The sequence below is a fragment of the Gossypium hirsutum genome, chromosome D13, assembly GCF_007990345.1.
Source record: "Gossypium hirsutum isolate 1008001.06 chromosome D13, Gossypium_hirsutum_v2.1, whole genome shotgun sequence".
NCBI lineage: Eukaryota > Viridiplantae > Streptophyta > Magnoliopsida > Malvales > Malvaceae > Gossypium > Gossypium hirsutum.
Window position 1 is genome coordinate 23,272,414 of NC_053449.1, and position 23,341 is coordinate 23,295,754.

Here is a 23,341-nt window from a genome sequence, read left to right on the forward strand (position 1 = left end):
TGTTAGATATCCAAATCTCCTTGATTTTATAGGAGACGTTTTGGGATTGTCTTGTTAGTTAGCAGCGTTGACTAAATAAAAGATTTACAAGATATGCTTTGCCTTGGCTACTAAGATATCGCTGCATTCAACAGTCAAACCCGCAGTCTATATCTTTGCAGCGCTGACTAAGAGTTTCGGTGGTTAAATGCTTGCAGCACAGTGAGAAAAGTTACAGCTTTGCAAGATATCCAAACACCATTTTCAGTGTGATTGGATTCAAAAGGTGCTTCAAACATAATGAAACACCCCACTCAGCTTTCATTCGCAGTATGTTTTGGTCGAAAAAGATTTGCCCATTAGCTTTGAACTCCTACCATAAACAATTTTGAGAAGCAAGGGCTTGATTAATTAAAGATGCACTTGGAATTGGTAAACTGTATATTATATATTTAGTAGGCTTTTTTCACTTTGGGTGGTTGGGGGGAGATGAACTCTTGACATATACAGAAACAAGATGAAATAGCTTTGATTAAGTCCTTCTAACAAGTGGTCAATTTATATAAATTAAAACTTATCGGGGTTAATCTGATTGGAACTAGCTATAGCTTGAATTGTTGACTAATATTAAAGTAGTCGAATTATTAAATAAAATGCGTAGAGTTGGGAGGATGTTGAAATGCAATTTTCATTATTGCATACTGATCAGTAAGTACTAGCTAACTTGAGCAGATCTAATTTTTTTTTATATTTGGCGGCTTAAATTAGTGTAAATATTAGTTTTTCTAGGTTTTTTATTTGAATAATGTAAATATATATTATACTCACTAATATATATATCACTTATTTTTTTAATAGATTTTCTTTTTTTTTAGATTGCTACTTTGATACTTATGGGTATTAAGTTCTGTTATTGTATATTGAGCCATTAAGTTTTCTGAACTTGAGATTTTTGAAATGTACAAAAGAGTGTATCTAATATAGAATGCTAGATCTCAACACCTATAGATAGTGGTGAGCGTTTGATCAAATCAAATTAAATCGAATAAAAGAATTTCAAGTTAATTGAGTTGATAAATCCTATTTTATCATCCTAACTCGATTAGAAATTTTTTCAAATCGAGTCAAGTGAGATGAAATTCGAATCGAGTCGAATACATTTGTTCGAGTTAAATTTAGAAAAATGACTTTGGGTCGTTATAACTACTGTCACCTACTGATCAAAATTGTTATTAACTTTCATTACCTCATAATTTATTTATTAATATTTTATATATGGGTTAGTTTTTTTTGCTTACTTAGTTGTTTCAATTATGTTTTGATTCTTGTCACTATGTATTTTGATATTAAAAAATAAATTAAATGTAAAAATGTAATTTTTAAATAAAAGTTATTTTAAAGATAAAATGTGAAATTGACACCAACATAAAATTTTAAGACGAATAGTTTATTGCATCATCAATAATTCAATTTTAACAGAAATTTATAAAGACTCAATAAGATTAAACAATTCAATAATATAAATAGTACAAAATATGAAATTTAATTTAATAATATAAATTGTAGATATAAATAAAATTACTACTATTTAGGTTTAGGAATTATTTTGGATTATTTTGATTTTTGATTTGATGGGGGTAAAGGGTGAGAAGTAAAAGTTTAGGGGGAGAATAAAAGGTTTTGGGGGAGTAAAATTTGAGGGGAAAGTAAAAGGGAGTAAAATTTTGGAGAGAAAATATTAAAAAATATTGGGGGCAAATGGGTTTGGGATAGGGCAATAAAAGTTTCGAGGGGAAAATAAAAAATTTTGAAGGTTTGGGGTAAAAATGTAAAATATTATAGTTTGATATTCGGTTTATTCGAATTATTCGAGTTATTTTAATTCAAAAATTCAACTTGATTCGAACTTGAAATTCGAAAAAAATCGAGTTGACTCAAATAACTTGATTAACTCGAACAACTCGATTCGTTTAACTCAAAATTTGAATTTTTTTTTTCAATTTTATCAAGTTGAATCAAGTTTTGTTCACCCCTAGATATTGAGTTATTTGAAAAATAAATGTCTAATGCGGTACATAAATTATTAATATTTATTTTATTATGGTACCTGATGTTAACAACATTAGTGAATTGCTAAACCAACCAATGAAAATTTGATACTTAGATTTCTTCCCAACTCATCATGTTCAAGTGCCACATTTAACATTTCCAGAATACAAGTACTATATTAAATATTTTATGAAAATACATGTACCAATGTACCCTCATTGGTACCATAAGTATATAACATTTTCACAACAAAATAAACTTCAATTTAATTCATCAACTCTTTTAAACAATACCTAATCAATATACCTAACAAAGTTACCACAATCACAACAATTTAAATACATAAATATCACACATACTAGCATCACAATCATACCTCATTCTCATACAATATGCAAGTTGGTTATATATACAAAATATCATTCATAATATTTACATAAGCCAAACATTGACCAAAACTGCACGAAAGCCTATACATGCCATATAATCCGAATTAAACGTTTCAAAAACTATCGAGATAAGCTAGATAGTGTGACTTGAGTGCCGATCTGATTGTCCAACCTTTCGAAGATCTGCAATGACATTAAACAACACAAGTAAGCTTAATGAAGCTTAGTAAGTTCAACGAGTTAAACGATAAATCTTACCGAACTAACTATAATAATTCAAACAATAAAAATCATCCAAGAGAACTCCCTGCCATTCACAACTTCAATCGATAAATACACTCGTATTCAAATCAATACAAAATAACTACCATGTCTTTCAAATTCATTAAACAAATTACCTTACCAAGATTTTCCATTCGAAGAACGACTTACGAGTAAGAGTACATCGTCAACAGAAGCTCATAAGAGCTGGTCCTCCCGAATACACCAATAGAAGCTCGAAAGTTGAACAAAAGCTTGTAAGAGCTTAACAGAAGCTCGTAAGAGCTTATCCACCCGAATCACGCCAAACAGAAAGTATAACACGAGAGTTCGCAACAAATTCTAAACCTTGGTTTACTTGGGTAAAATTCCGATATCTCCCTCCCATACCATCTCCACTCCAAACCCCCATCATACACTAAATCACAAATGTACTCAAATCTCACGTTCAATTCAAACCGAATATCCAATTCAATATTATAATTCAAAAAATAATTCATTTCCAACAATATAATATATATAATACCAATCACAAATTAATAAAAATGTTAATTTTTTTAACCGTACGAACTTACCTAGACTGAATCGTAATTGTTGTAGAGGTTCAGGGACTATTTCATTATTTTTTCCTTTTCCACGAGTATCTAGGGATTTTGATATAAAATGTAAAATTCTTCATTTATTAGCATATATTTCAATTCCAAAATATTTTACAATTAATACCCTATTATTTTTCACAATTACACAATTACCCCAGACTTTTACCATTTTTGCACTTTAGTCTTTTAACTCAAAACTCATCAAATTAACCAATTTTCTCAAGTCAATAATTTATATAAATATACTAAGCCCTCAAAAATCCCCTAATAAACATCAAATTCACTATCCAACCCTAATATTTTGACATTTTCACAATTTAATCATAAAATCAAAATCTAACAAAAATCACTTTACAAATTCAACAAATTACATAATCAAGTTCCAAATACATGGTAGTCATCAAAAACATTCAATATTCATCAATGAAAACTTCAAAAGTTTTTAACAAAATCAAAAACGAAGGTACGAGCTAGCTAGACCTAGTTGCAACGATCTCAAAAATATAAAAGTTACAAGAAATAGAATCAAAATGGACTTACATGCAAAGAAATAAGCCAACCGAAGCTTTCTCCTCACCCTAGTTATGGCATTCGGCCATTTGAAGAAGATAATGAAAAAAGTTTTGTTTTTCATTCTTTAATTTAACTTAATTTAATTAAACTTTCATTTATTTACAAAATTACCATCCAATTCACACTATTTTATTATTTTCTATTTAATTGCCGTCCCATTATTACAATTAAGGTATAATTGTTTCGTAAGTCCTCCCTCATTTATTAATCAAGCCATTTAATCACTTAATTATTATAATTAACATATTTTACGTTTTCTACAATTTAGTCCTTTTCTTTTAATTAACTAACTAAACGTTAATATTTCTAAACCAAATTTTAATACAACTATAATGACTCTACAAATATTCTAAAAATAATATTTGTGAGTTGATACAACAAAAATTTGTGGTCCCAAAACCACTGTTCCGTTACTATTGAAAATCAGGCTGTTACAACTTGCATTATTCCTTTAATAAAAATATGTTTTAAACTAGCTTATCACGGATAAGGCATCAAATGGCTCTAATTCTGCTTTGGTTCAGAGAGTTCATTAGTTGTTGAAACATTTCAATTATTGGCATATCCGTCACATCCCTAAAGAAAATAATCAGGATGTAGATAGACTGGTTAAACTAGCTCATCATAGAACTTTTGATTTATGCTTGTATGAGGTCTCCCCACTATGGAGGATAATTTAGTTTTTGTAATTTAATTAAGTATGCGTTTTGAGAAGAAGATTCTAAGAATGCATGCCATCTTTTTTTTTTGGTGAATTATAATAGGAGGGACAAAACACTAACAACAATACGGCTAGCGTGACTCGAACCCAGGCTATACCTGGAATAGTGAACGCCTTGACTATTAGACCAACACATGAGGTTCAATGCATGCGATCTTTTGTCCTAACACTTGACCCACCGATTAATGAATACAGAAACACAAAATACAAATTCATGGTCCAAATCAATTCATGGACATAAATTACATTACTTTTTAGTTTAATTTAGAATGATTTTAAAAAGTCACTTTTTAGACATCTAATAATAATATATTATATATTTTTTTAAAGTGCATGAATAATATAATAATTCAGAAATATTAAACTAACTCTTATTATTATTTTTAACTCTAAAATTAATAAAATTTCTTCTATTTTTTATAAAATTCTAAAACCTTAACAAAGAGAGATGCCATAATTTTTTTGGAGTGGAATTAAGTTGTATATTTTTATGAAAGTTAAAAGCAATTTCACAATTTTAATAACTTATATTTTTATAAATTTTAAATGATTAAATCAAAAATTTTTATTTTGTGGGGGTCATAGTGTAATTTTACCTTTTACTCGATTAAAATATTGTAAAACTTAAAGGATCAATATTACAATTTTACATTTTAGGCCCCTCCTTTAAACCCTAGATCTTAAAATTTTCAACCTTAAATCTTTAAACCCTAAATTCTAATCTAACCCTTTTGCTAATATCATAAATCTTAATATTCTAAATTCTAACTCCCCGCACAAATAAAACATAAATCTAGTTGAACAAAAAAAAAACATAAACATGCATTATTATTTTTAAATTTTATTTAATTTTTGGCATTAAATTTATTTAATTAATCAACACTAATTGGGCTTAAAATGTTATAAAGGAGAATTGATCTAGTGTTACAAAATGTGTTATTAATTATAAATTCTTTTAAAAAATATGAAGTAACAGATTTTTATTAGATGTCTAAAATAGTAACATTTTAGTATTATCCTAATATAATTTAAACTTATAAACTTTAACTAAATGATGTAAATAATTCTGAGTTTAAATTATATTCGTATGATACTAAAAAGTCACTTTTTGAGCATTAAATAAAAATGTGCCACTTTAAAATTTTTTTAAAAAAGTTCTACTTAATATAATACAATTTCTAATGCTAGATCAGTTCTCCTTAAAAACATTTTAATTTTAATCTTAACTAGTGTTGATTAATTAAATAAAATTAAAAAATAATAATAGTAATCCAAGGTTTATTTTTTTCTTCAATTAGATTTATAGTTTTACAGATATGATTAGTTTAGGATTTAAGGTTTAAAATTTTAAGGTTTTAGAATTTAATAAAAAATAGATTGATTTTATTAATTGTAGAATTAAAAATAATAATAAGTGTTAATTTGATGTTTCTTTGTTATTCATGGCTTCTAAAAAAAATATAATCTAACATGTTATTATTAGGTATCTAAAAAGTGAATTTTTGAAACCATCTTAATCTAAGTTGAATAAGTTAATTTTTACAAAACAAATAAGAATAAATAAATTAGATTTTGTCACCCACGACATGGGTAAAAACATTTATCTGATAAATTTGTATAAAAATTCTTATTAAAATCAAATTTGGATTTCATTAAAATGACAAAGTTAAGATATTTAAATTTATGATGTCATGGTTGAAATCTTATTACTTTAATTATGTGTACATATTTTTCTAAATTTATCAAAATTTATAAAAATAAATTAGACATAATGCCTTCAAAATAATGTTTGCTATTTTGTAAAATAAATGGGTTTTTGATAATTTCCTAAATTGGGACTCGATTAAAAGGAGACGCTAATTAGTAATACTTCTCAAACGTGCTTTTGGGGGACACTTTTGGGGAGAAGCTAAAATTTTCAGCTTCTAAAAAAAATGCTTTTGGGCCAATTTGTTTGCTTGGGAGAAGCACTTTTTATTTCCAAAAGTAGCTTGTTTAGGATTGTTTTTGTCTCAAAAGTGCTTCTTAGAAGCAATACTAAGCACACCCTTAGTCAACCTCACATACATAGTATAGATATAGGGTTTTTTACAAAAAAATTATAAAAAAATAAAAATTTACCAAAATATTATAACTTTTTTATTTACCAAAAAATATATAAATTTTTTATTATCCAAAATATATCAAAAAAACAAAAAAAATATGCAAAAAAATATCTGACCGATGTGACGGCACATTGGTCACGCCAATGGCATTAGCGGCACCAAATGTGCCAAAACCATTGGCGGCACCAATGGTGCCATATTGTTTGGCGGCACTATTCGTATTATAAATCCGAAATCTGTCCAGCTGAAGGGAGAAAAATCAAAAAAAGAAAGAAGAAGAAGAAGAGTTGCTGCGGAAAAGAAGAGAAAAGGAGAGAAAAAGAAGGTATTTTTTAAATTTTTTTGATTATATTGTTGTTATTATTTTGTATATTTTGTAATATTTTTTGTTTTAATTTAGTTATTAAGATTAATAAAACTCAAAATAATAGTATTAGTTAGTATTATTATTATTATTATTATTGTTGTTGTTGTTGTTGTTGTTGTTGTTGTTGTTGTTGTTGTTGTCGTTAGTATTAAGATGTTATTAATGTATTAAGATGTAACTTAGTAATATTATTGTTAGCAAAAAACTAGTATTATTATTATGGTTACTTATTATTTTTATTTACCAAATTAATAATTTTAGTGTGTATTATTTTTCGTATAAAATTATTAATATTATTAGTGTGTTAGTTATAAGGATTAGTAGTTAAACATTAAATTTTTTTTAAGTAATTTAGTTACCGTTCGAGAATTTTTATGAGATTTTATTTTTTTTGATAGATTAAATATTGAAGATGGATGCTAAGTTTCTTGTATGCGTTTATTTCGATGGAGTCATCTTGACAACAAGTGTTGGATGTGTATTTGAATGTCGGCAACAAATAGCAATGAGATTTAATAGAAATGTATTATTCGATGAAATGAAGGCAAGGATTAATGCAAAAATTCATAGATGTTGTGGGAGAAGGGTATCAAAAATTTTCTACAAGTTTCCAGTTTCGACAAATTCGGTCAAATTCGTCGAAATGGAACTTGTAGACGACGAAGACGTGGAGACAATGGTCGATCTCTACTGTGAGAATGGGAGTGAGAAGAATGCACCAATTCACTTATTTGCTGAGTTAGTCGGTATGGAGCAAAATGAAGATGTTAATGCATCTGATGAAGAATACGGGCTGAAAAACCGCGGATGGTGGCTCCAATATCATACATTGATAGTGAATCAACTATGGGTGGGATGGGATCGACCTGAATATTACACCCGATGTTGACATGGTTGGTGGTGAAGAAGAAGGTGCCGGCGAAGAAGAAGGTGGTGGCGATCATTGGGATGAAGAGGTCGATAGTGACGCTGATCCCGATGTGGACGATGTACCTGATGATATTGACAATGAAGATGTCAACAACAATGAAGGCATTAACGCTTCTTCGGTCGGGGAGCAGATGCGGCGTATTGTGATACGTAATAATCCTGGGCCACACATGTCGCTCATAGACCCCGACGCAGCATATGTAGCTGAGTTTCCGGAGTACCCTGAAATAGTTCATTCTCACGGGCTGGCTGTAACATCTGATGATGATGAGTTATTCATAGGCCAGAGATTCAGCTGTAAAGAAGAGTGCGAATATGCTATTAAATGGTACAGCATGAAGATATCGGTGGATTATAAAGTCTCCGTGTCTACTCCGACAATATATGTTGTGGAGTGTTGGAAGGCAACGGAAGGCTGCAATTGGCGGGTACGAGCTGCATTCATTAGAAGTTCACAGATGTAGGAGATACGAAAATTTGTTGGTCTTCATACAAGCACATCAACACGTATGACAGAAGATCATAGAAAACTTGATTCGAAAACTATTTGTACATGTATCATGCTAATGGTGAAGGACATGCCGACCATTAAAGTTTCGGTACTCATTGCGAAAATGCAAGCACGATTCCAGTATCAAGTCTTATATCGGAAGGCATGGATAGCTAAACAGATGGCGATGGAGCAACTGTATGGGGATTACGATTCATCGTATAACGAGCTTTAAGGTTGGATAGCTGCTATACGGGAGTACGTACTGGGGACTGTGATTGAGTTGCAGACAAGTCCATATTACGGCCCGGATGACCAGTTACAGTCGGCAAAAAGGATTTTCCATCGGATGTTCTGGAGGTTCGATCCATGTGTACGGGCATTTCCCCACTACAAGCCACTTGTACAGGTGGATGGGACCTGGCTGTATGGAAAATATACACAGATACTGCTTCTTGCAGTTGCTCAAGACGGTAACAGAAACATGCTCCCGATAGCATTTGCTATCGTAGATAAAGAGAACATGGAGTCTTGGGAATTCTTCCTCACAAATCTGCGGAGGTATGTTATTAGGAACGATAATATTTGCATCATCTCCGAAAGAGGGAAGGGTTTAATTGCAGCTATTAGGCATTCCAGTGTGCCGTGGAGATCCGTTTACTGCATTCGTCACATTGCGTCTAACTTCCATAAAGATTATAAGAATGCAGACTGGAAGAGACAAGTCGTGGCAATGGGTAAATGATAACCTTATCTTTTCAATATATGTTGTAATGTTTGATGTTATTGACTTACTAGAACTATTTTTTGTATATAGCGTGTGAGTTAGAGCCACATATTTTCTGGCAAAGAATGATCCTACTTGAGAGTGACATGGAGGGGCAGACAAACACATCTTTCCGACAATGGTTGCGCACAATAGAGCAGTGGCAGTGGGCTCAAAGTTTTGACGAGGGCTTTCGTTATGGCCACATGACCACAAACTTAGTCGAGGGGATCAACGCTGTCTTGTTGAAAACACGTCATCTTCCGATTGCATCGGTATTTTCTGCTACTTTCTACAGGCTGGCTACTTTGATGCCAAGAATGAGTCAGCAGCAAGTCGACCAGATTCAGGCGGGACATGTGTTTGTCGAACATGTCCGGGATGCAATGGTCGTAAACCGTCGGTTGGCGAGGTCAATGAATGTGGAAATATATTCACGACGACTGGAAACGTTTCGAGTTACTGAGAACATCGGTCGTCGACCTAGGTCTTACAGAGTTGATCTCCGGAACAGACGGTGCGAGTGCAGGAAGTTCGAAACACTTCATTATCCCTGTGCGCATGTCGTGGCAGCGTGTACTAAAGTCAACCTTGAAGCTGAACAATATGTCGATGATGTGTACACGCTGGAGCGTACATTGCGTGTCTGGGAGAATGAGTTCCCCGTCCTGCCGGACCTATCTATGTGGGAGGTGTCACCGATCACTTTCGAGCTTGTCCCAGACAGAGGGCTACGGAGGAATCCAAGGGGTCGTCCGCAGTCAAGCAGAATCCGTAATGAGATGGACATTAGGGAGAAATCTGACGGAAAGCGTTGTGGAATATGCAGGTTAAGTGGTCATAACTGAAATAAATGCCCTAACCGAAACTTTCATGTTGGGCAGTCGTCGGGATCGGGTCGAAATTAAGCTAATGCTATAAAAATTTATGTATATTGTTATAAAAGGTAATTTTATTAATAATAATTTTTTTATTCGGGTAATGCTTATGCTTAAATTGTATCCAAATTGTTTGCAGATTAAGTTATAAAATACCATGTGCGCATTTGGAATTATTAAGATTATATTGAAAATAGAGGCATTCATAATTCGATTGAGCTTTAATATAATGAAAAAATAGAATAATGGATATTTATACATAAAATTCAGAAGTAAGAAATAACTAAAATACAAATATTAAATTTATACAAAAAGTACCCGAAACCCCTAAAATTGATGGTTCGATGGTGTTGTCCGGAAACCTACGTGGAGGTCGACGCTCACGGCCTAGGCAACGACTAACATCCTCATCGTCCGTAGGTGGGGGCATGGAAAACATAGAGGAAAGGTCCTGTTGCTCGTTCGCCGCCGACGAACTTGAACCATCATGAGTCCCATAATGCTGCGGATACGTGTCGGACGGGCCGAGCATGCCATACTGCGGCCGAGGGGATCCAAAAAGTTCAAACTCATAGGCGTATTCGCCCTCTGTGAAGCTCGGATAATATTCACCGCCCACCAAATTCGGACGATAGCCATGTGAATCCACATTTGACTGTGATTGTCCGGGATCTGGCTGGGGGTCCTGCTCGGGCTCTGCCTATTGTGGAGAATAATATGCCGTCGGATCTGGATCCCATGCGCTCGTTGCATCCGATCCCCAAACTTGTTGCACGTAGGGGGGATTACAGTCGATTGCCCTCCAAGTAAATACGTCTTCCCGCAGCTATGGTACTATTGTGCATACTCCAATGATGGTTGCAGGTCGGTAGCCATAACCATCTGAGGAATTCGATGCAATCAATCGTTCCACAGTGCGACGTATTTCCGGTGCTTAATTCCCCAGTCCAATTGAACTTTTCCTCTCTTTGTCAAGCCGTGATCATCCCCCAACTGGTTCGGCGGATCCGAGATAGGTTGGATGCAGCCAAACTGCCGAAGCACCCAATCGCCGTGATACCATTCGACGACGTTGAAATTTATAATTGGTGTGTTAGTACACCATATGTAGGAATCAACGAGTGCGGACGAGGGTTCAACATTTGTAATTTCTGGCCTCCGGTATGGCATCCATATAAACTGCATGAGTAATAACATTGTAACGAGTTCGACTGATAACATGTGAGTAAGATATAGAAATAGAATAGATGTCACAAATATTAGAATAGCAGCTTACCCCTTCCCGGGCCTGCTGTTGAATCCTAAGACGGTATATCGGGACATCACTCGACTTCCCGATGCCTGGACGGATATTCCACCTACAAAAAATAGTATAGGGTTTAGGGTTGGTAACATTACCATATATATTATGACTACAAATAATGACAATTTATATTTTATCACCTGAGTGGCAGTGGATACAGATAGGGTTGATGACTAACACGTGCCAAAAACGGCATCCGATAAAGCACCCATGACTGCAGCAGTATGAGGCATCTGCCGATGTCTTTAACTTGCGGCTCTGTCGCCCGACAAAGCTCCCGGTACAGCGTTGCTAGAACGGCAGAACCCCAGCTATACGACCTAGCAGTGGAGAAATCAGCTAGCAGGGGCAAGTACGACAAATGCACACTATCGCCGTTTGCATCAGGCATGAGTACTGCCTCTATCATATGCATGATGTACGCTCGAGCAGCGCACATCAACTCACCTTCAGTGGCGGTCGCTGATAATCCACATATTTTGGCTTTTAGCCATGTAAATTTTATGCCGGAAAAATATTTATCACCATCCTCTTATGACTTTCCTAGGAGTTGATAGCAAACTGCAGCCGGATCAGTGACTGAAGATACTCCCGTTACGAGACTCCCGTCAATTGGGAGCCCATGCTGCACTGCAACATCCTCCAAGCTCACCGTGCACTCCCCGCACGGAAAATGGAAAGTATGGGTCTCCGGACGCCACTGCTCCACTAGCGCAGATAATAAATCAAACCGCAAGTCAGAGGACCGGATCAATGCTACTAACCCAAATCCGGCTAGCTCCAGGTACGGCATAAATCGTGCATCCGGAGCTATCTTTAAAACACTCACACGGCCCTTTAATACTCGAAACGAGTCCTGATAGTGTAAAATTACAGAAAAAATATTACGATAACATAATCTATTTGTATATACTGCGTATATCGTTTTTAAATAAATAGAACTCCTAATTAACAAATAATAAATCATACCGCGTTATTAGCCGCATCAGATATGTGTCTAATATCGCTTCGTATCAATCGAGCCATTGCGATGCCTGCAAGTTGAAAAAAAAAGTTAGTAAAAAAATCTTACTTCGGCCATTTATTCGTATTTTTTTCTCCGCATTTTATTACTTTAAAAAATATCATAATTTCTAATTTTATAATTTTACATTATTTCTGTGCATAATGTTTGAAATTTATTACTCTAGTGTGTTATTTAAATTAATTTGGTGTAAAAAATAACCCTTACCTCTACCCTTTGCTTGTATTATTTTCTCGATTTTTATTACTTTAAATAAAAATATATTATTCTCGTATTTTATTATTTTATATTATTTCAGTACATTTCTTTGAAATATTTTGTATTAATTATATCTGAATTTTATAAAAGTTAGTAATACACTCTTACTTCTGCCATTTGTTCGTATTTTTTTCTCCGCATTTTATTACTTTAAAAAATATCATAAACTTAGTCTTTTATAATTTTACATTATTTCAGTGCATCGTGTTTGAAATTTATTAATTTAGTGTGTTAAGGGGGAATAAAAGAAAATAATAAATAAGGAGGGATTAAAAGGTAATTAGCCACATATTTGTGCCACCTTTTTTTCCCCTCCATCACCCTTTTTCTTTTCCTCTATTATTTTGATAAATAAAGAAAAAGTTTATAATATTTTGGTATTTTTTTGTAATATTTTGCTAAAAAACCCGCAATAAACCCTTTCCCCTGGCCTTTGGTCGTATTATTATTTTCCCGATTTTTATTACTTTCAACAAAACTATATTATTTTCGTATTTTATTATTTTATATTATTTTAGTACATTTTGTTTCAATTATTTGTATAAATTATTTCTGAATTTTTTTAAAAATTTACTAATACACTCTTACTTCGGCCATTTGTTCGTATTTTTTATCCGTATTTTATTTTTTTAAAAATATCGTAATTTTTTATTTTATAATTTTACATTATTTCAATCTATTACATGTGCATTTTTCGCATTTTTTCTGCATTTTATTATTTTCGATAAATATACAATTCTCGTTTTTTCTTTTCGTATTTTATGTTTTCTTAAACATACTTCTTTGTCATTTTACTTTTAATGCTATTTTCCTAAAATTTTAATTTCAAATTCCTAAGTAAATTTCATAAAAAAAATCCCTAATCAACATACAATGTACATACCATTATTTTTTCATTCTAAATATATTTCATAAAATATATATTCTAAATAAAATAATAAAATAACTATAATGTACATAACATAAATTTTAAATACACAAATATTACAAAAAAATTAAATTTATAAATAAATTTACCTTTTTTTTCTTCTTTTTTTCCTTTCTTCCCTCTTCTTCTTCTTCTTTTTTCTCTTCTCATTTCCTTTTCTTTCCTTCTTTCTTTCTTTTTTCTTCTCTTTTCCTTTTCTTCTTCTTCTTTCTTTCTTTTTTTCTCTTCTCCTTTCCTTTTCTTTCCTTCTTTTTCTTTCTTTCCTCTCATTTCTTTCTTTCTTTCTTTCTTTCCCTCTCCTTCTGCCCCCCACCACCGACCCCCCTATTATTAAGTGGTGCCGCCAATGGTATTGGCACCATTGGTGCAGCCAATGGTTTTGGCACCTTTGGTGCCGCCAATCCCATTGGTGTGACCAAGGTGCCGTCACATCGGTCAAAATTTTTTTGCAGGTTTTTTTTGTTTTTTTGTTTTTTTGATATATTTTGGTAAATAAAAAATTATATATTTTTTGGTAAATAAAAAAAGTTATAATATTTTAGTAAATTTTTATTTTTTTATAATATTTTTGTAAAAAACCCTATAGATATACAAATTATGTGAGTGAAAAAGTTTGTATAATAATATTAAAATATAAAAAAAATACAAAACTAAATTTTAGTTAAAATGATAAAGTGATAATTTTATAGATATTGGTGACAAGGGTTCAAAATTCTCCAAATGCAATTCTTTATTAGTTTTTATGAAAACATAAAAAGAAAAAAAAATACTTTCATGATAATATAATTTATTTTTAATATTAAAGGGTATTTTCATAATTTCCTTAACCAACTTTATAACAACCCAATTTTTAGTGGTGTCGGAAACTATAGTTTCGGGACCATGACTCTGATGTGTCAGTCCAAAAATATTAAATAATTAATATTTACGAGGTCAGTAGTGTCGTATTAATTTTTTGTTGAGAAATTGTATCATTTAGATAGTTAATTAGTGAAAAAGGACTTAATTGGAAAAGATACAAAAGTTAGATTTCTTTTAGTTAAATGAGTAAATAGATAAAGAATATTGAAAAGGAGGATTATTATGGTAATTAGCCCATATTATTTATAATGGGTGATGATGGCTTGGTTAGTTTGAAATTCTTATTTTTAAAGGTTATTTTAGTAATTTATTTTCTTCTTTTGCCCGAATGCCATTGTTGGGGGCGGGGGAAGCTTCAAGCTTTGTTTGGTGTTGAGTCTTTGCATGTAAGCCATTTCTTGCCCGTTTTTGATTTTTTTATGTTTTTGCGATCATTACCTTGATATCTAGCTAGTTTAGTGATTAATTTGAGAAAGTGTTGAATGTTAGAAAGTCCACCATTAATGTTTTTGGAAGATTTTTACTTGAAAGAGTATTTTTTTAGTGCTTGATGTGGATTTTGAGTTATTTTATTACGTAAATTTTTATGCATTTTGAAAGTGGGGATTGAATTGAGTAAAATTGTAAATGAGAGGGTTTTCATGAGAAATTTTAGAATTTATGAATTGTATATGTAGGGTTAAATATCCGATAGTATTGAGTTATGTATTAATTGTGGGAATTGGCTTGTTTAGGATTATGGACTAAATTGTATAAAAAATAAATGTTTGGGGAAAATGTGTAAATGTGTAAATAAGTAATCATATGTATTGAATTGAATATTTTATGAATTAGAGGTTAATAATTGAAATAAGTCGCATTATAGATCAAAGGCAAGTTGATAATTGTGGAAAAGGGAAGGTTGTTGATTAGTCATTGAACTTTTGTTGTTTCTACAGTTTGGCCTTTGTAAGTTTGTACGGTTTAATTTTTGTATTGTTTAAACATTTCATTATTTATGAATTAATATTATTATTGCTTGAAAGTGTTGAATTGTATTAAATGGATTGATTTGTGAAAGTGATTAAATATATGTTGTTATTCAAGAATTAGTTGAGTCGATGAACGTAGGATAAGATACAATTGACATACCAATAGGTTATATTGCACGCTGTATGGGATCGGCTAATGTTGAGATGATGATATTTGATTTATTCTTGTTTACTGAATATACTGAAGTTCGGCATTTGTTGAGAACTTTCGTGTTATATTACAATGGTTCTGGTGTGTTCCGGGGGCGGATGAAAAGCCTTCGGGCTTGGCACTCAGTGTCGAGGTGTGTTTCGGAGGGATGTTAGCCTACGGGCTAGGCACTTAGGTGTGTTTTTAGATGGTTAGCTCATTTGAGCATACTGGTGTGTTCTAAATGATTAATCGTGTATCCGAATCCGTTATATCGTTCATTGGGCAAACTTTTATTGGTTTTATGGTTTATAATTGGTATTATAAGTGATTACATGAATTACTGATTGATTATTATGAGATGTTATTGAATGACTTAATTCAGTTGAGTTGATTATCTATTATAAGTATTGCTATGAAGACTCACCCATTAAATGGTTGTGATGAATAGGATTATGGTTAATTTCTTTATTCTGTATTAGAAATGTTTATTCGGTAAGTTTATTATTCAAACTGTTGAACTTACTAAACGTAATTAAGTTTACTCGTGCCATTTTTGTTGTTTTCCTATAGATACGTTTTTGAGGAAACAGGCGAGCACATAGACTTAAAGAATCACACTATTCGAAAATCTTTTGGTAGTTTTTGAATTTTTAACTTGGGTTATATGGCATATAATAGGTAAAGTGAAATTCTGTTGATTATATGTGAAATTGTAAAACTTGAATGATACTTGTGAGTATATGTTTGGTTTGGTATGTATGTGTGTATGGAACTTGTTTGGTATATTTGGTATAAGCATTATAAAGTGTGTGAGTATGGAAAGATGAATTATGAATTGATGGGAGTGGTGTTCTGGTATGAATTATTAATGATGGTTGTGTATTTTGAATGTTTATACTTTGGTTTAAATGTGATATTGATTTTATTATTGAATTGTGGTGTCAATGAGGGCACATTGGTTAGACACTTAGGATGGATGTTTTGACATGTTTTGAGTTGGTATAATTGAGATGGTAATTGAGTTGTTTGCTGTCCAAGTAGGTTGAATATGGTAAACTTGATTTTGAAGGCACATTTTGGAGTAGACGGGCTGTCACACGGCCGTATGCCTTAATTGTTTCATTACAGGTTGGTCCACATGAGCATAGAGAGTTATACAGTCTAGCGACACGACCATACGACCATTAGCTACACAGTCACAGTGAGTTACATGGTCTGGCCACACGGCCGTGTAACCTTATATTACACGGGCACCGTTAGTTACACGGTCAGTGTACACAAGCGTGTGAATAAGTCACACGGGTGTGTGTAGTAGCCACACAACCATATTTCTGAGCCACATGGTCTAGGCTCTATCACACGGCCGTGTGACCTCTGTTTCCTAAAGTTTTATGACTTTCCAAAATTATCTATTTGATTCCAATTGATCCGGGATTACTCTCAAACTGTATTTAGGGCCTCGTGAACTCAAATTTAAGGCCCTTAAGTATATTTGTGCTATAATTGTAATATGTATTTGAATGTTAACATTAAAATTAAGTAATAGTTTATAATTGAAGTTAAATGTCCTGAATTGTATTGTAATGCTTCGTAACCTTAATCCAAAGATGGAGACGAGTTAGGGATGTTACAAAGTTGTCATCTGATTGATTCGTGACACTAATTCAATCAAGTGTTTCAACTTACTAGAGATAATAATAACACCATTCTTTTGTTATTGAAAATTTAGGTCAAATTACAATTTTAGTTCTATTATACTAAAATTTAGTATTTCATCTTTATACTTTAATTTAATATAAACCAAATTTTCTAATTTTATAATACAAAATTTTAATAGTGTCAGCACTTTTTTTATTAAATACTTAACTTTTTCTGACATATAACATATGAAAAGTCACAAAATTAATAACTAAATGGTTTTTTTTCTTTTTTGGTAATGAGTTGGCGAGGGCTTGATTCTGGTCACTAGAGTTTTCAACACTTACCAAAGATGGAAACTATATTTCATTAACTTTTCCAAGTGATAGAAATTAAAATTTGAGTTATTCATGGTTAGCCAACAATTCGTATGGTTAATAAAATCTTCCCTTCATTTTTTAACGAATGTAGACTCATCCAAGTCAATGGAACAAGCAAGGTCGGCAGCTTTGAGTTCGCATTCGTGGTGCTCGACATTTGGATCGCTATCTGCCACTATACAAGCACCGGCTTGAAGATACATTATCCATTCTTCACAGCGTTGGCCAACATCTTTGTAAGAGTACATTGTGTCATAGTGTAACGCGTAGGTTTATGCAAGTATACATAGTCGTTATCAAGTAATAAGTAAGTATAAGAGTTATCGTCTCCATAGAGACTGTATATGTTAATCAAATAATTGCACAATTAAAGATTACAAGTTGGTAAGAAAACACAATACTTTTGATTAGTAGGTGTTAAAGTAAATTAATTAAATGCAAATGAATTAATCTAAATGTAATGGATGAAATGAGATGGTTTAGCAGCAAATTCACAAGCTTCAATAATAATAACATGAATAAGCTAGAATGATTACAACATTTGACACAAATCATCTTTCATCATGTTTAACAATGCCGAGAAAGTATTCCATGGCAACTCGATCGTTCATTAACTTGAAACTAGTTATAAGTCATTTCTGAATCTTTTACTTAGAAAAACATGCATACTATCATAATCATAATTAACTAAGGGTTTCTTAAAGTTATTTGAAGTAATAAGGACGAATTAGATTTGAATTACTTTAATCACAAAAATCTAAAAGTTATGCAAGGTAATAGAGCTCTATCGTGTTATTACGAAACATTAATTTAATCAGGCTAGGATCTAAATTAAGCATGCATCTTTCAATTATTGCGTCCATTAATCGTCACCTGGTTAGGATTGATCAACTAATTCAAATTCATTCAATCACATTTTAATGAATGAAATACATGCATGAGTTTAATTGAAAGCATGAACGATGAAGGTATAGACATCATAAACATGAATCAAATGATGAAATACATGCATGAGTTAAATTGAAAGCATGAACGATTAAGGTATAGACATCATAAACATGAATCAGATGATCTTTGTCAAATTAATGTAATCATTCCAGCCGAAATAAAATTAAGCTATCATTGTTAATGAAAAAAATTAAAATAATTTGCGAACATGTAACTAAGAACAAATTAAAGATAAAAAAGAAAAAACTTTGAATGATTCCGGTAGTTCTTTGAAAATTAGTCTTAGAGGCTTCCTTCGATCCTTCGCAAAGTTCTCCTCAAGGTGATAAACTAAGAGAGAATTTCTGAAGGAATTGCTAGCTAAGGGGAATGGGAAGAATGAATGGATTTATATGTGAATAGAAGAGGAAATAACAAGTGAAGAATGAAGAATGAAGAATGAATGAATGATGAAGGATGAGTGAAATGGGAATGAGAGGTGGTATTTATGGTAGAAGGGTGTTAACTCTTGAAAAGAGTTATAATTCATACTTTTATACTTAAGTAATTTATTGTACTTAAGTAAAATTAGCTTCATTTTAGGTAATTGCATGATTATTTCTAGTCAATCGAGCAGTGCATCTAAGAACTTGATATGGTGATTACTTTATTGCATCTTTACTTTTAATTACTTGTGGAAAGGTCTTGTTGTGGCTGAATGACAGGTTTAAGGGAGAAGGATAGCAGAGGATGGAGGTTTGCCGAGGCATTATGAAAGGTTTCCATGGCAATGCTGGTGAAGAAAACGACAAACACCCAGTTAGTAATGAGAGCACTCATCATTTGGTCCTCCACATGCATATTTAATGGAGAATATTCACCTTAAAATTAGGGAAAAAAATCATTGGCTGACTAATTTTACCCTAGAGGACAACCCAAGTATAAAAGGCAATAAAAAGGGGAGAGACAATAGAAGAAAAAAGGGTAATTTTTCTGAGCTTAGACAGAGGTCTCATGGCGACAAGAAGGGCAAGTTGAGTTTACTGTGAACTTTGGTAAAGACAAGAAACAAGACGCCGAGTTGGGGGGATTGGAGTTTTGAAACCCATAATTCTTCCTCTACATTTTATTTTAATTTTTTTGTTCTAAACTAATATTTTGGGATACTAATGATACAAAAACAACTTGAATTTGTGTGGCCCAACCATTAACTAACTTAAAACGACTGGGGTTTGCTTTGGATGATGTTTCAACTTCGATTAATGTTTATGGATTAATATGGTTCATATTACTGCTTTACCCAATGGTTGATTTTGTTTAAATTCTTAAGAGAGTGTTGATGAATGCTCAATAAGTCTTAAGGTAGCTTGACACCAAAAAGATTATGTTACCTAGACCAAAGTTGGGTAATATAAGTGAGTGTTGAGTGAAATACTCATGTAAACACTAGACATAGAGCCTTACCTTATACGATTTAGAGGGTTGAGCTTTAGTAGTAGTTGCTAATCCCGAGTCTATAGATATATAGTGCCTTAGGGGTGAGTAACCCTAGGTCTTTCTTTCGATAGAGGTAAACAACATTAATACCCAATTGAACAGTTAGTTCGCCATAGTTTTGCCATGGCATTGTTCATGGGTTAGAACAGTTCCCTTAGTAATCTCGACCTTCACAACCAATATTCCACCCTTGCTAAAGTCCTTAGTACTCTTATTTGATTTGTTGCAATGGTAATCTCTACTCGTATACTTCATTACTCTCACTTCTAATGTGTTAATCCCATTTTAATCTCATTAAACATCATTTGATACATTTATCTTTTCTGTTCAATTGTGATAACTTAGACAAAGAGCACTCAACCAATCCTTGTGGGAACGATACTCACTCATCACTTTATTACTTGATCCAACATGTACGCTTTCACAATTCGCACATCATATTCACAGGCGACAAGATTTTGGTGTCGTTTTCAAGGATTGTCGATTGGTAACTTTAGTTTTTATTATTGCAATTTTTATAGTTTTAGTTGCTAATTTGTTTATTTCATGAACTCAACAGGTCTGTTACTAGTTGTATGTGTAGAGACACTCGTACTAAAGAACTCTATCCCTTAGATCCAAAATTTTAAAGGACCTTGCTAAGAAGGAGAAAAAAAAATAAAGAACACTGAATAAATACATTAACAATTCACCTGCTATGAATGAGCAACTTAATTCAGGAGCTCCGAATGTTAATCCTCCTGTTGCTTAGATGTTTGATGATCGGGATAGGCCAATTCAAGAGCATGTAGTGCCTATCTTAGATAACCTGGATATTAGAATAGTCAGGCCACAAATTCAAGCTCCTCACTTTGAACTGAAACCTATAATGTTTCAGATGCTTCAATCAATTGGTCAGTTTGGTGGTTTGCCAACTAATGATCACAGATTGCACTTGAGACTTTTCTTGGAGGTTTGCGATTCTTTCAAATAACAATGTGTCCTTGAAGATGCCTTAAAACTTAAATTGCTTCCCTATTCTTTAAGAGATCATGCTAGAAAATGGCTGAACACTTTACCATCTAGAACAATAGAATCCTGGAATGATCTCTATCAAAGATTTCTATTGCGATATAACACACCCTATATGAATGCCAAACTAGGAAATGACATTACATCCTTCAAGCAACTAGAGGATGAAACACTATATGAAGCATGGGAAAGGTTCAATGATTTGCTTAGGAAATGTCTCATGCATGGATTTCAACATTGTACCCAAACGAAGATGTTCTATAATGATTTGAATGCACAAACACGGATGGTGATTGATGCTTCAGCTAATGAAACTTTGTTAGATAAGACATACAATGAAAGCCTAAGATATTTTGGAGAGAATCGCTAATAATGATTATCAATACCCCATAACAGCAGCTAGAATTGGTAGGAGAGTGCCCGGACCATCCGAACTTGATGTTATTACCTCACTTACTGTTCAGGTATCTTCTTTAGCCAACATGATAAAGACCGTCAAAACCCTAGTGAGGTGAAAGAGTTGAAAGTAGCTGGGTTATCTTTTGTTTATTGTGGTAAGGATCACGTGTTTGAAGAGTGTCCCTCAAACCCAACATCTCTATACTATATGAGAAACTTCAATAGGAACAACAATCCTTATTCCAACATGTATAACCTTGGTTGGAAACAACACCCAAATTTTGGGTGGAACAATCAGGAAGCTTAAAATTCCAACAAGACTATTAAACCCAATGTCATGAATGTTCCACCTGGTTTCAATTAGTCTATACTGCCTCAACAACGGGTTCAACAAGGACAAACATCATCTTCTTTCTCATCTATTAAGTCTCCATTGATAGAGTAAGTATGTGGCCAAGAACAATGTTGTGATCCAGAGCCGAGCATTATCATTACGAGCTTTAGAGAATCAAGTAGGACAGATAAGTAATACTTTGAACTCAAGAATACAAAGAACTTAGCCTAGTGATACTGAGAATGCAAGACCACATGGGAAATAACATTGTAAAGCAATCACTCTTAGAAGTGGCACACAACTAAATAGAGTTGTCAAGGATGTTGTTCCTAAATCAGTGAATTCAGAAATAATTACAAGAAAAACCCTTGAACAACCCAAGAAGAGCACCATAACTGAGAAAACTAGACCAAGTAATACCGAGGAAAACTCAGATATCATTGCCAAACACAATGCTTGGGCAAAATAATCATTACAACCTAAAGTTCGCCCACCCTCACCATTTCCCCAATGCTTTCAAATCACAAACAAGACCAAGATTTCAAGTGATTCTTGGGTATCCTTAAGCAACTTCACATTAATATACCTTTGGTGGAAGCCTTGGAGCAAATGCCTAACTATGTCAAGTTTATGAAAGACATACTTTCAAAGAAGAGATGATTGGGAGAATTTGAAATAGTCGAACTCATTGAAGGGTGAACTGCTATGTTGAAAAATAAATTACCTCCAAAGTTGAAGGACCTAGGAAGCTTCACAATTCCTTGCTCAATTAGCAACCAATATGTTGGGAAGGCCTTGTGTGATTTAGGAGTGAACATAAATCTTATGCCTATGTCTGTGTTCAAAAATCTAGGAATTGGTGAAGTAAGACCTACAATTGTAACCTTGAAATTGGCAGATCGATCATATGCACACTTAGAAGGTAAAATCGAGGATGTCCTGGTAAGGGTAGATAAATTCATTTTTCCTGATGATTTCATTGTGTTAGACTATAAAACTATCAAAGATGTGCCTATTATTCAAGGTAGACCTTTCCTTGCAACAGGTAAGACTGTGATTGATGTTTAAAAAGGAGAATTAACTATGAAGGTGAACGATCAACAAATCACTTTTAATGTTTTCATGGCTCTGAAATGTGCTGGTGATATCAAAGAGTGTCATGCTGTCAGTTTGTTAGATTCCATTATGAAAGAGGAATTTGAGAAAGAATACCATGACAAAGAGTATAGTGAATCAAATTCAGTTGATATTGATGACGAAGAGCCATTAGGACACCATAATGAGTTGCTAGAATACAAACTAATTGTACTGGAAAGAGGTTTTACACATTAGATTTATCTGCTCGAACCTTCAGCCCTTCTAAATTGTCCATAGAAGAACCAGCCACCTTAGAGTTAAAACCTCTACCTTCAAGTTAAAGCACACATATTTAGGAAAGGATAACACGCTACCCGTAGTTGTGTCTGCAGAGTTGACTGATGAAAAAGAGGTTAAGTTGTTAGCTGTGCTT

The 23,341-nt window shown here is 32.8% G+C and overlaps 1 non-coding gene across 1 annotated transcript; it reads right to left on the reverse strand.

Moving 5' to 3' along the window:
• Nucleotides 1-21,222: 21,222 nt before the first annotated feature.
• Nucleotides 21,223-21,329, reverse strand: LOC121225955 (small nucleolar RNA R71). The gene has a single exon (XR_005923858.1). It is a non-coding gene; the product is annotated as a small nucleolar RNA R71 (small nucleolar RNA).
• Between the last annotated feature and the right edge of the window lie 2,012 nt (nt 21,330-23,341).